At 38.5% G+C, this 13,422-nt stretch overlaps 1 protein-coding gene and 1 long non-coding RNA gene across 3 annotated transcripts in view; one reads left to right on the top strand and one right to left on the bottom strand.

The window, feature by feature from the left end:
* The window catches only part of stk11 (serine/threonine kinase 11), a 175,184-nt gene that overhangs the window by 112,938 nt on the left and 48,824 nt on the right, over positions 1–13,422 (top strand). The gene's annotated exons all lie outside the window — the stretch shown is intronic.
* Positions 10,564–13,301, bottom strand: LOC108280650 (uncharacterized). Its single transcript, XR_001815819.2, has 2 exons — positions 12,237–13,301; positions 10,564–11,179 (listed from the first exon to the last, which is right to left on the bottom strand). It is a non-coding gene; the product is annotated as an uncharacterized LOC108280650 (long non-coding RNA).

Below are 13,422 nucleotides of genomic sequence, written 5' to 3'. Positions count from 1 at the left end.
ATGCCATAACACAAGTGCCTGTAAACAAGTACCAACATACACACACAAACACATAAGAACATAAGTACACGTATAAGGAAACAAGACAAAAGCACAGACTGAAGAACAAATCCAAACATCATAATAACAGACAACGAGCTGAAATGCTTTTAAAGAAGCCTCAAGGAATTCATTGACGATCCTGACCTAACTCAGGGCCTCGAAGTCGAGTGGCTTGTTTTAGCAAGCACCAAGCTGCATTCAAATCACAAACATATGGAGATAAAAAAAAATTAATGTTAAAATCATGGTAAATCATGTCAGAGCCCCAGAGAAATGGATCTATCGTTCTTTGTTCTGTTTTGACCTTCGGCAGTCATTTCCAGCAATGTTGAATAAAAGCAGATGATGCATTGTGTCTGCCACATCATCTTCCTTTTACCTGAGCCAAAGACACAGTAAAAACATGTGATAGATTTCATCTAAAGCAACACTGTGCTACAAACTTGAAGTAATACAACCAAGTTCGGTGTTACTCCTGAGTGGAAAAGTTTGCAACTTCCAAGGTTTCTGGTTGGAAAATCCATCTATTCTCCATACCGTTTATCCTACACAGGGTCATGGGGAGCCTGGAGCCTATCCCAGGGAACTTGGGGCACAAAGGGTGCCAACCTATCACAGGGAACAATCACACACATTCACACATTACAGACAATTTAGAGATGTCAACCAGCCTACTACGCATGTCTTTGGACTGGGGGACAAAACCGGAGTATACAGAGGAAACCCCTGAACCACAGAGAGAACATACAAACTCCACACACACACAGGGAGGAGGCAGGAATCCTACCCCCAACCCTGGAGGTAGGTGCGACGCTAACATGCTAACCACTAAACCACCGTCCCCCCCAGGTGGGAAAATGAAAATGAGCGAACAAAAATTTTAAAATGAAAATGTACGTCTTACAATTTATCTACAAAAGCACAGAATTTCATGAAGATAAATATAAATTGTGGGTGTGCTTTGCATTAAGATAACGATCCGAAACGTACACGTAAAAGTCTGTCGCGAGAGAGTAAACAAATCGATACAATTAATAAACACAATCAAGAGAAACGGGTCGATATCTTATCATTTATCTACAGAAAAACTGAATTTCATAGACATAAATTAAAATGTGGATGTATCCTGCAACGGTTCAAAACCAAAGGCTATATCAAGAGGAAAAACAATGACACAGTGTCATAACACAACAGAAGACTCAAAAGTTACTAAAGAATATTTATATGACTTTTGGAATGGGATACCATTTAGATTTTCACTATGAACATCTTAGCATGGACTATCTGAGCATTTTTGTTGCAATAAAGGAACATCTGTGAGAAACAGACACACTAACAATGAAATAAAAACTGCTATAAAGTACATTTCATTTAGTCTTAAACGTTGTGCTCAGCTGTGTGTTGCTGGTGGAGGGAGATAACACACAGTACAACTGCAGCTACACAACTAGAGTTCTGCTTTTTTGTGTCATGTATCACATTAATATCTATTTTTTGCTGCATTTTGCTATATACAGACAACAGCTATTCACAGTGCTACAATAGAACTGTGAAGTCACTGAGTCAGCTGTGTTACCGGTGGTGTGTGTGTGTGTGTGTGTGAGAGAGAGAGAGAGAGAGAGAGAGAGAGAGAGAGAGAGAGAGAGAGAGCGCTGAGTGGGAGGCTGATGGATGGGGGACCCCTGCTGGTGAAACACAGCCACTGCGGACAGAACGCAGTGCATAGTAATAAATATAAATACATGACAGATTTGTAATAGAGCAGTCAGAAATATGATTTGAGGTCAGTTTTGGGGCCCCTGGCATTCACCGGCACTGTTTTGCAACCCCATGTCTGAAAACCTAAAACCACTCCACTGAGATTAACTATCTGAGCACATATTCAATACGTACGAGCGTGTGAGCTTTCTTTCTCTTTTACCTGGAGGGGTAGAACTGAAAGAAAGAAAAAAAAAGCTGTTTTTTCCTGAAAAAAATGGTTGGGAAAAAAATATATGTTCTGCACTACAATGAAAGGGATGGAAAGGCTGAAACCGTTATTATAAAAGGTTATCCGTTTAGAAAAGGGAGAACTTCAGTAGCTGGGATCGTGACCCATATAGTGTTTGTGTCTAAAACACACACACACACACACACACTGTTTCTCTTTCCATTTGTGGTCGAAGAGCACGTGATCTATGTACTGCACTCTCTTCCCACTGGCCAGACAGCCTAATTTCACAAACATCTGCTCCAGATTTGTTCATTACTCCATTTCATGCTTCTACATGGGCACTGTTTTTTACGCAGTGGTTCCCAAGTACACAGTTGATTTGCACCAAAAAAAGGTTACATCAGAGTAAGAATCACACAAAGCTGCATACACATATGTCTCATGACAGGAACTAAGAAGCACTAACTTAGCTGTTTGTATGCCGCCGGTGTAAAGCAGTTGATCCAGTTGACCTTTGTTAAATAGTGTTGTGGTGGGACTCAGCAGAGCCACATAAGGAGGAAGTGGTGGGTGGCCCAACTGAATACATTTCCCCCTCCTGGCAGTTCTCTTATTATCATACATGTTAAAATATAACCAAAATGATCTCTGTTCACATGCAGGTCCTTTATCTTACGTGAAACCTGCACATCCAGGCGCACCAGCCATTCAGACACTCTATAGTTCTAATATGCTGCTTAGTTTCTCTAACCAAAAGGCTTAAAGAAATACTCCAGCATATTTCATTGTCTATATTCTGCAACCATAAAGTGTGTGTGTGATTACCACAAACAGGAATTTTAACACAGAAAATAATTTTTGTACTCAGAACTCAATTATAGTGGAAAACTAAGGACAGCTGTTAAATCCATTCATTCATTTATTCAGTAAACACTTTATCCTGGTCCAGCTAACGGCGGATCTGGAGACAATCCCAGGAACACTGGCCACAAGGCATGAGAACACCGTGGATGGGGCACCATGCACACACATTTTCCCACTTATGGGTAATTTAGAATAATAAATCCACTCCCTGGCATGTTTTTGGGAGGTATAATACATGGGCAAAAGTTTGTGGACACCTGCCCATTACATTCATACCTGAGCTTTTCCAAAACTATCACCACAAAGTTGGAAGCACATAAATGTCTTTGTATGCTATAACAAACAATTTCCCTTCACTGGAACTAAGAGGGCTGGACCTGTTCCAGCATGACAATGCCCCAGTACAGAACGCGAGCTCCATGAAGATATGGTTTGCCTAGGTTGGAGTGAAAGAACTCGAGTGTACTGCACAGAGCCCTGACCTCAACCCCACTGAACACCTTTGGGATGAACTGGAACACTAACCGTACCCCAGTCCTTCTCGTCCAACGTCAGTGCCTGATCTCACCAATGCTCTTGCTTTTGAAGGATCACAAATCCCCACAGCCACGCTCCAAAATCTAGTGGAAAGCCTTCACATAAGAGTGGGGGTTATTATAACAGCAAAGGGGAATAAAACTAGAATGGGATGTTCAAAAAGGACAATGTGTTTGATGGACAGGTGTCCACAAATATTTGGCCATATAGTGTAGGAGGAAACTAGAGAACGCAGGGGAAACCTAAAAAGACACAGGGAGAATATCGGCAATTTCATAAACACAGTAAAAGTAAGCTCAGGATTAAACCACAAAAACTTCAAAAGTAACTTTTATCTCATTTGCTATAGCATTGGACAGTTGGCTCTCTCAGTGTTTGGTCAGCCACTTCTTTGAAGGTTCACTACAGTGCTGAGTTTTTTTCCATTTGGAGATAACGGCTCTCGCTGTGGTTCTTTGGAGTCACAGAGCCTTTGAAATAGCTTTGTAACTCTTCCTAGACTGATGTATTTCAATCACATTTTTTCCTCATCATTTCTGGAGTTTCTTTCAACTTTGGAAAAGTGTGTTACTGGGTAAGACCTTTTAACCGAAAAAGTTCTATTTAAGTGTTGATGTGATTGAACAGGGTTCACCGTAATCAGACCTGGTTGTGTCTAGTCCAGCTGAACCCCATTATGAATGCAGTTTCATAGATTTGGGGAATTAGTAAGTATGGGTGCAAATACATTTTCACACAACCCCAGTTGGAATTGGATAACTTGGTTTGCTTCAATAAACAACATTATTATTTAGAAACTGTATTTAAAAACAGGTTGCCTTTGTTTTATCTTTGATTTTGTTTTAATTTCTGAAACAATTGAGTACAGAACAGAACAAATCAGAAATACTTTTTCACAGCTGTGTATAAATGTGGTAGACATTGGGTTGAAAAACTCTGGAGTTATGACTTTAAAAGTTTACCAGGTCTTTTTATGACTGGCACTTTTAAATTGAATCCATGTTGTTGTTGTTGTTTTTCCGGGCTGTAGGTCTTATGAGCCAGCATACGTTCTGTATTGTTTCGTTTGTGTGTATTGTTCTCTGTGTTTTATTCTGTATCGTGCTTGTTATGTAATTATTTTGTGTGCCAGTGCATAGTGTCATGTCTTTTTTTTTTTAACTGTCTACTGTTATGTAGTTTATGTATCCTTTCTTTGTTTTTGTTTATTGCTGTTTTAAATATAGCTTATGAATAATATTCACTTGTCTCAACCAACTCCACCTGCCTCATCATGAAGCTATGCATTACACAGCTGTATTCCTTTCTCACGCTCTCTTTCACTCTCACACATGCACACACACACACACACACTCAGTGACCAAACCAAACTGCTAAGCCTGGTTTCTAATGTGGCCTGACAAGGCCCACTCATCTCCACTTTCAGTTTAATCACAAAAACTGTAAAACACCCACTCCTCACCCTGCTACTCTCACAAGGTTTTGTGTGGTGCTCTCACACCCCTCCACATAGCCTGGCCAGCAGAGAGCGAGGCACAGACTGGCATTAAATACAGTGAGTCACGAGTGTCCCTATTGTAGCTAAACACATTCAACCACAGGCCTATTTTTACCCTTTTCAGCACTGTGGGTGCCAATCACCACTGTTTAATCATCACCACACACCAGTTCAGTTCAATCCATCTGGGCTTCCAGAGTCGTCTAAAATGTTGTCTAAAACAATTATACAACATCTAGTCTATAACATGTAGCTGGCTACATAAACATGGATGAGAAAAATATTATACAAGTGGATATGAGGGTCAAGTCTTGGAGACATCATGTGCTGTCTAATAAATACAAAGCAGAGGGAGTGATGAGTATAACAGGCATCAGAATCGAATCAGTTGAGTTCAAAAGTTTGCCTCCCCCATGGGTTCTGGATGATATAAAGAAACCTTGAAGTTAAACGTTAAACATGAAATGTAAGAATATTCTGAAATAAGTCAGCAACTCACAAGATAAGACAAAACAGTTTGAAAATAGAGTTAGAACAGAAATGTTAAGAAGAATGAGGAAGATGGTTTAGATGCAGGGGCAGATAGGAAAATATACAACAAGGATTTAACATGACCATTGCACTTGTGATTATGAAGGAATATATTTGACACCAAACACACTAACCTGTCTGTCTCGCTATACATTTATTTGTCTTTTTCATTTTGTCTTAAAGTTATGTCATTTTTCCTACTCAAATGTACGGGGATTTTTTCAGTGCATCTCTTACTATATGTGCATAAGGACACTATACTATACGTGCATAATGTAGCAGCCTGTGCAAACCCATCAGATGTCATTGTGGCAGAATTCTAGAAAACAGCCAAAAATGATTAGCCTCAAAAAATTTGATACCTCAAATTTTATTTAATTTAACACATTACCTAGGCTATCTGCAAAGATCATACTGTATAAGGAGCCAGTTTGACACAGTGAATGTCAGGTTTTTATCAAGTGGATAGCCATGTGCTGTAGTGAAACAGACATAAACCTTATCAATTCGTTTTGTAAATGGACATCAACTGTCAGATTGTCCATCATTCTCCTGTGTGTCACATTGTAATAGGGATTAGTAAACAGTTTAAATAGCACAAATGACATATACCATAGGTTAAATTTTACAATTCTTCCAGAGAATGTAATATGTTGTAACATATCATTTGTACATCTTTATTTATTGCATATTACATTTAATGCAAATCCGTAACTACATATAAGCAAATCTGTTTAATTTCCATCTAGTAATGCACTGATGTTTTATAACAGTTGATTATTTACAGTGTTTTTAGAAAGTATGACCAAAGTGGACTTTAGGCCTATATATATATATATATATATATATATATATATATATATATATATATATATATATATATATATATATATAAGAATTTTCTTATTAATAAGAAGTAGTGATGTTAGCTTCAATCATTCTCTCTCGACAATATCCGAACAAGTTCAGAGTAGTCACTTTTGGTTGTGTGGTAAACCATGCATGTCACTCACAGGACAGAATGAGGGAGTGAGAACCAAACAGAAAAGGAGACTGAGTGCGAGATGTGTCGGAGAAAGGACACTTTCCCAGAATGTGTAAACTGGTAGGCAGCACCACAGTGAATGAGAGTAGGAGTTGACAAAAAAAGAACAGCGCTGACATTGTTGTGTACCAGATAAGTCCATTGAATATAGATGCCCATGAGTGTAATGTGTACAGTGTCAAATCTCTGTACTGAATGTACCAAAGTCTTCAGTTGAACGCTACAAAATGTATTAATATCGGACACAGCAGCACAGTTAATACACTTCACATTCGGGTAAATTGTAAGTGAAACTGATTGGATGATTTATTTAGTTTTTCAGTTAATCAGTTATGTGGTGTTTTGTTTTTTTTGTTTTTTCCATAGATGTCAAGCAAGCTTTCTCTGAGCGTTGACTTCAAACTTTTTGCACTCAACTGTAAATAATTTATATTCATATAAAATTATGTTAAAGAAAGACCATATTTATTCTTTGAATTATGCGACATGTATTAAGTACCGTATACAGTATCTGTCTATAATGTTGTGTGTAAGACTCATTTAAAGAATAAACATACAAGGAAAGCATTCAATGATGTTGTGAATAAATACAACAGCTTGGTTCTGGTCAAAATGTTCTTTTATGGAAGTGAATTTAATTAAGTGAATAATTTTTTTCTCACTGAAAGCATTAAAAAAGAGAATCCTAAAGTATCTTTTGCTTTGAACACATGGGGCAGAGAGGTTACATTTATATTGACTAGGCTGTCTGAAATTATTATTTAAAAAAAAAAAAAAAAAAAAAAAAGGTGTTTTATTTATTCCGGAGCTTTTCACAAGCAATGTTATTAGACCTGTGAGACTTTAAGGCTATTTGATTTAAAGTTTTAAGAAAGGCATAAAACACTACAGGGTGTGCTGTTAGCGGAAAAATAACCAGTGACCCGGTATTACTGTCACCATCCCAGTGTGGATCGACTGATGGTTATACCACATCGATTTGCCAATGATTCGGTTTTTAGACACGTATTAATAAATCATACATTTTCAGCATTCGTAGTTACATTTAATGTTGTGGAAAGTCCACAAGACACGTCAGTTCCTCTTGTCACATACGTTATAGCAGCTATAAACAGTCTCTCCCTTACCAGACACTCTTGTTTCTCCCTCCTAAAACCCACAGCTTGGCATTAGTGGAAAACCCTACAGATTATTTCAGTTGTCTGACCAGAGGCTTTAGTAATAATCTGCTCAAACAGCTTTAGCATGCAGCTGTGTAGATGCAGTGATTTCTGCTTGAAAACACTCACAGACTCCTTTCATATCCTGACAAAAGGCAGCTCTAAAATGGGCATTGAGTTGGCAGAGATATAAAAATAGTGTCATTGGGTGGGTGAGTGTGAGAGACACACAAACACACACACACGTACACTTGAGGGAGTGCGTTTTTTTGTGTGTGTGTGTGTGTGCTAGAACAGAATGCAGCCTCGGAGAGTCGTGCACCAGGACATCTGCGCTGTAGAAAGCGTTCTGCATGAACAAAGTGCTGTGTATACAAGGGGAACACACAAGACTGGGGAGGGAAGTGTTTCTCACATGGCTAGGGGGGAAAAAGAGAACAAAGGAGGACAGAAATGGTGATTTAGTCATCAGTTTCCTCACCCATGCATGTGCACATTCGTCCGTTTATGTCTGTCTCTATACCTTTTCCTCTTTTTCTCCCAGTAACCAGAGAAGCCTCACTTGACTCTCTTGATTCGTTTTGATTGTGTTAGATTATATAAAGACAAATCATTTAAAGTCTGATTTTCCAGAATACACTTCCCTCCTGACACATTGGCAAAGGCGTCAAATTCAATCCAGTTAATGCTCTCTGAAATTGGTTGTAGATAGCTTTTTAGCTTTGGAGTGGACATAAAAACTGAGACAAGTAGACATTACTGTTCCAGCTCGCACTAGAGTTGGGGTCGATTTCAAGATTTCAAGAGATAAAATCTGTATATAATGTGAATAACTTTCTAATCTGTCTATATATATATATATATATATATATATATATATATATATATATATATATTTAATGAATTGATAAATAATAAGAAATATTTAATATCTCAAATTATTTCATTTGCCAACCCATTAATGACTCGCACTTGCTTTTTTAAGTTACTTGCCCCTTCATGATAATCCTCAAGAGTTATATTTATTTATCTTATATCTTTCTAGTTAGAGGAGCAGTATGTAATATTTAGCTACCTCTGCTGCAAACTACAATTACAAAAAAAAGCCTTTTATTTTACCTTCGAATAACCCCACCACCCCTATTACTACATGTTCCTCATCCCTATAAGTAAATAAACTGTTTTGCTTCAATAGTGGGCAGACTTTTGGACTCAACTGTATCTGCTTTTCCCCCTCTTAATCTTATCTCTCATCCTCCATCTCCCTTCCTCCTGTATCATCTCCTCTTATCTCTCACTCTGCGCCTGCTCTGGCGTCGTGAGCGTGTTGCCATGGTTACGGCAGGGTTATTTTTTGCCCGGCGATGGTACAGGAGTGGGCGCTGTCGGTGTTATTAGACTCGGAGACAGGCTGGTGGGCCGAGGTGGACAGGCGGGGGTGGATCTGAACCCACTCGCTTTGTCTGGAACAAAATGTCTTCTGCACTCGCCGCACAAGTCCTCTCCATGTCTGTCTCCCTCGCTTTTCTCTCTGTCTCTCTCCCTCTGTTTTGTGCCTGTGTGTCTGGATTGTGACTCTGAGCTATTTGGGCTGACAGAGGGGGAGGAAAGATGTTACGCTACTGATACAGAGTGAGAAGAGGACACTCACAGAAGACAGACATGATACACACATGCTCTGTACACTTATACACACTAGTATGGCAGACCATTCTGTCCCACATGGCCCATGTACTGCTGTAAGTATGTAAGTAACTTGTAGCAAATATGTAACTGAGTTTGAAATGGTCAGACCAGTCAGTTTCCGAATTGCCCAAAGGCTTAGAGTTATCTAGTGATCGAGTACACATAGTTGAGAGCACTGATCCAGAAGCACTGTTTGAATTTTGTCTGTGAATATCAACAACACTAAACATTTAGGTTGTGATCTGACAAAGAACATCTAAGGCAGATAATAGGCTATTCATTTCATCAGATCCATGTGTAGAAATTAGGGTTAGACCTTTTATTTCTAATAGTTGCTGAGAAACATGCTCTCAGATCCAAAATCATGTAACCATGTAAAATGATAATGATAAAATGAATCACCTTTAACAGTATTCAAAGCTTATGTGAACAAACGTGGCTGTAAAAAGCCACGTTTGTCATTTCTGAAAGAAAAACACTGACCCCTAGTGGCTACTGGGTAACATTGCAATAAAATATGATCACGTTCATTATTCGTTTTTGAAATTCTGTAGTATATTTCCTCTATATAAATCATCCATCCATTCGTTTTCTACACCCCTTATCCTTTAGGTTCGCGGGGAATCTGGAGCCTATCCCAGGGAGCATCGGGCACAAGGCGGGCTACACCCTGGACGGGGTGCCAATCCGTCACAGGGCACAATCACATACACATTCACACACCCATTCATACACTACGGATACTTTGGACATGCCAATCAGCCTACCTGGGGTAGCCTACTGGGGGATAAAACTGGAGTACCCAGAGGAAACCCAAGCAGCACAGGGAGAACATGCAAACTCTGCATACATGGGGCTGTGTAGGGAATCAAACTCCCAACCCTGGAGCTGTGAATATACATATATATCACAGATATTATAATGCATATATAAAAAGATTGTTACTCCCTGTCACTTAAAACAATTCAACTCAAGTTCCCCTTCAACATAAATGTAAAGTCATGTGTACTTTGTGTATTCTTGGTCTATTTTGTTTTCTTACTTCCCCCCATATTCATTGCTTAATAGCAGTAGATAATCTAACATTACATGTTATATATAGCAAAGTTTTTTGAAAATGAACTCTTTTAGTTTGAGACCCCAAATCATCACTAACCGTGATCTATGTTTATTTATGTACAGGTTCATAGCGGCAATCTTTAAAACTCCTCATTTACTCCTCACAAACACCATCCAGTTTAAATTCTGTAGAAATACCAAGTACCTCTTTTGATTGAGCAAAAGTGATTTTATTAGAATGTTGCAATTTGACAAATATAAGCCACTGATTTCCTCGCCTTTCTACATGTTGCATACTTAGCTTCTATAGCACATGTCAAACACAAGGCCTTGTTTCATTTGGCCCGCATGAGCTTGGACACAATAACAGTGAAATGGTCTAAAGTACACTACTGCTCAACTTTGTCACACTATCCAGAATTCATAGCAGATCTGTGGTGTAGCGACCGCCATTGTACAGCACACATGAGCTCACAGCTCACACTGCTTAACCAAAACCAACAAGGTGGCAGCCTTTTCCACCCATTGGAAGGGTAGTTACTGTACTGCACTCCGGTTTCTACCATGGCTGGCTTGACCGTGGCCTGAAATGCAAGTTAAATCAACACCAGTGTGCTGCATTTGATGTAAGACACATGTGTATCTAAAAATCGATTCCCAACATTCAAGTTCAGGGGTGTCCAATCTTATCTGAAAAGGCCTGAAGTGGGTGCAGGGAAGTTCTTCTTGTTCTTCTTCTTCTTCTTCTTCTGGTGTTTTATGGTGGATGGCAATCCAACTTAAATGGTGCATTCCCACCACCTACTGGATTGGAGTGTGGAGTGCTAAATGGTTGAGAAGATGGGAAAACACACACACACAACATAACTTATATTCTATTGATCAATCTTGAATCTTTTAAGTAATTTATTAATTCTTCCTAAATTCTTGATTGCTTTGGGTCATTTCTTAACAAACCCTGAAGCGACACATTATTTACTCCCAGAGATCTTAAAGCTTGATTTAGATGAAATCTTGCTCTTTCATATGCCTCACGTGTTATAATGACATGTTCTACTGATTCTTCTTGACCACATTTGTCACATTTACCATTCTCATGTTTCCCTATTCTGTACAAACACTTATTTAATGTCCAATACGCATTCTGGGAATTAAAACAACCTCTTTCCTGTTTCCACATTTTTTTTCTTGAATGTGATGCAAGTGTCTACCTTTAGTTCCACTAATCCCACTCTTTCTGCCATATCTTTCTAATTTCATTCGCTATTGATCCTTTTACTTCTGTTTTACTTAAAAACACTTTTATGTCAATTTGTGAATGTTTCAAAGCCTGCCTCCTCGTTTCTTTTTACACCCATATGTGATGGTACCCACAAAAAAGTTTACTATAAGTCCAGATGGTCTTATTCTAAATAGATTCTGCATCACTTCATATATCAAATCTTGTCTTGCTACAGATATTCCACTTGGCACACTATTGATAGCTGAAAGCGAGTCTGTACATATCACTGAGCTTGTAGGTTGCACTTCTTCTAACCACTGAAGTACTAGGAATATTGCCATTACTTCTGTAGTAAATACAGAAATATGATCAGAGATTCTTTTTGAAATTTTAACTTTAAAATAGGGTATGAAATCTGCTGCTGTTGTAATTCCAGAATCTGGATGCTTTGGGCCATTAGTATATATTTGCACTGCGCTATAATATATTCGATTAATATATTGTTGTACTGCTAAACTGTCTAACATATTCCTTTCCTTGTTATGCTTTTCTTCATATAACTGAATATCCACTAGAGGCATTGGGGAAAACCAAGGAGGTATTGCTGACACAGCCACAGAAGGGGCAATGTTGAGATCACTTATTCCTATATTCTGTACCTCCTTTGGTGCAGGGAAGTGGTTAACATCCTTGGTGTGGTCTGATTGGTCCTGTGAGGTCGCGCGCTGATAAGAGAAACGCTCCCATTGGCTGCAGCCTGTAGGGTGTTCTGGCCAATCACAAAAGTCAACATTGCAGAGTGCTGCAGGGATGACGCTTTTTCCCCCCCGTAGGCCAACCCGGAAGTTAGCGTCTTCCCTCGACATTTTTTTAAAATTAGCTATTAGATTATTGCAGAAAATAAGCACTGAGCCCAACAAAAGTTTATGATTCTTAAACGTTTTTTTTCATTAAGATATTCTTCACATAGCTTTTATGAAATTTTAAGCCTTATACAATCGCCAGAAGTAAAAAGCTAATGTGAGGCTATAAACGAACTACACCACGGTCGCATGACTTCAACGTCACCACCACTAAGCTTCCGACAACTCTTTCAATCTTTCTGTAAATGCCCTACAATTGGAAGATACTATAAATTGATAAATCTACAAGTTTGAGTTGGAATAGTTTACAAGAGCGCGAGTATAAACACAATGAGGATGTAGTAGATTAGTTTTCCTGTTCGGCGTGATGACGTTTAATGTCCCCGACAACTTCTGTAGTACCATTTAGCCACGTGTTATCAACTGTATTTTTCAAAACACGTAAAACCTTTTTTAAAAATCCTGAGTGGGGTATTACTGGTGTATTTCATGTCGGAGAACATGTGTTAACTACAGACCTTATTTCATGCATTCAACCAAAAACCCATTTCTTAAAAAATGACTAACTTCAAGACGATAGAACCGGAAATGCTAAAATGCTAACTCATTTCCGGGTATTTGGACTCATTCCCGGCTACACTTACGTGCGAAACTCGCTTTCGCAGGTTTAAACTGGAACGCCCTCCCCCATTTCCAGCCCTGATTATATTATTTTTCGCGGTATCTCAGTTCTCTGTAATGTATTGTCCAAATCTGCAAGGTTGTAAAGGTAAAAAAACAAAATAAATATAAAATAAATAAATATGGCTACCCAGAATATTTCAGTTATGTTGATATAGTTATATTTGAATATACAGCGATTCAAAAATGAACCATGGTTTGATGTATAGTTTCTTGGTTTAATTAGCAAAACAAATCATTAATAATAAAAAAAATACGTTTATTTCTTATCTCGAATACTGCCATGTTTATAAGGGTTGGT

The sequence above is a fragment of the Ictalurus punctatus genome, chromosome 20 (assembly GCF_001660625.3).
Source record: "Ictalurus punctatus breed USDA103 chromosome 20, Coco_2.0, whole genome shotgun sequence".
Lineage (NCBI taxonomy): Eukaryota > Metazoa > Chordata > Actinopteri > Siluriformes > Ictaluridae > Ictalurus > Ictalurus punctatus.
This window is presented reverse-complemented; position numbering and strand designations above follow the sequence as displayed.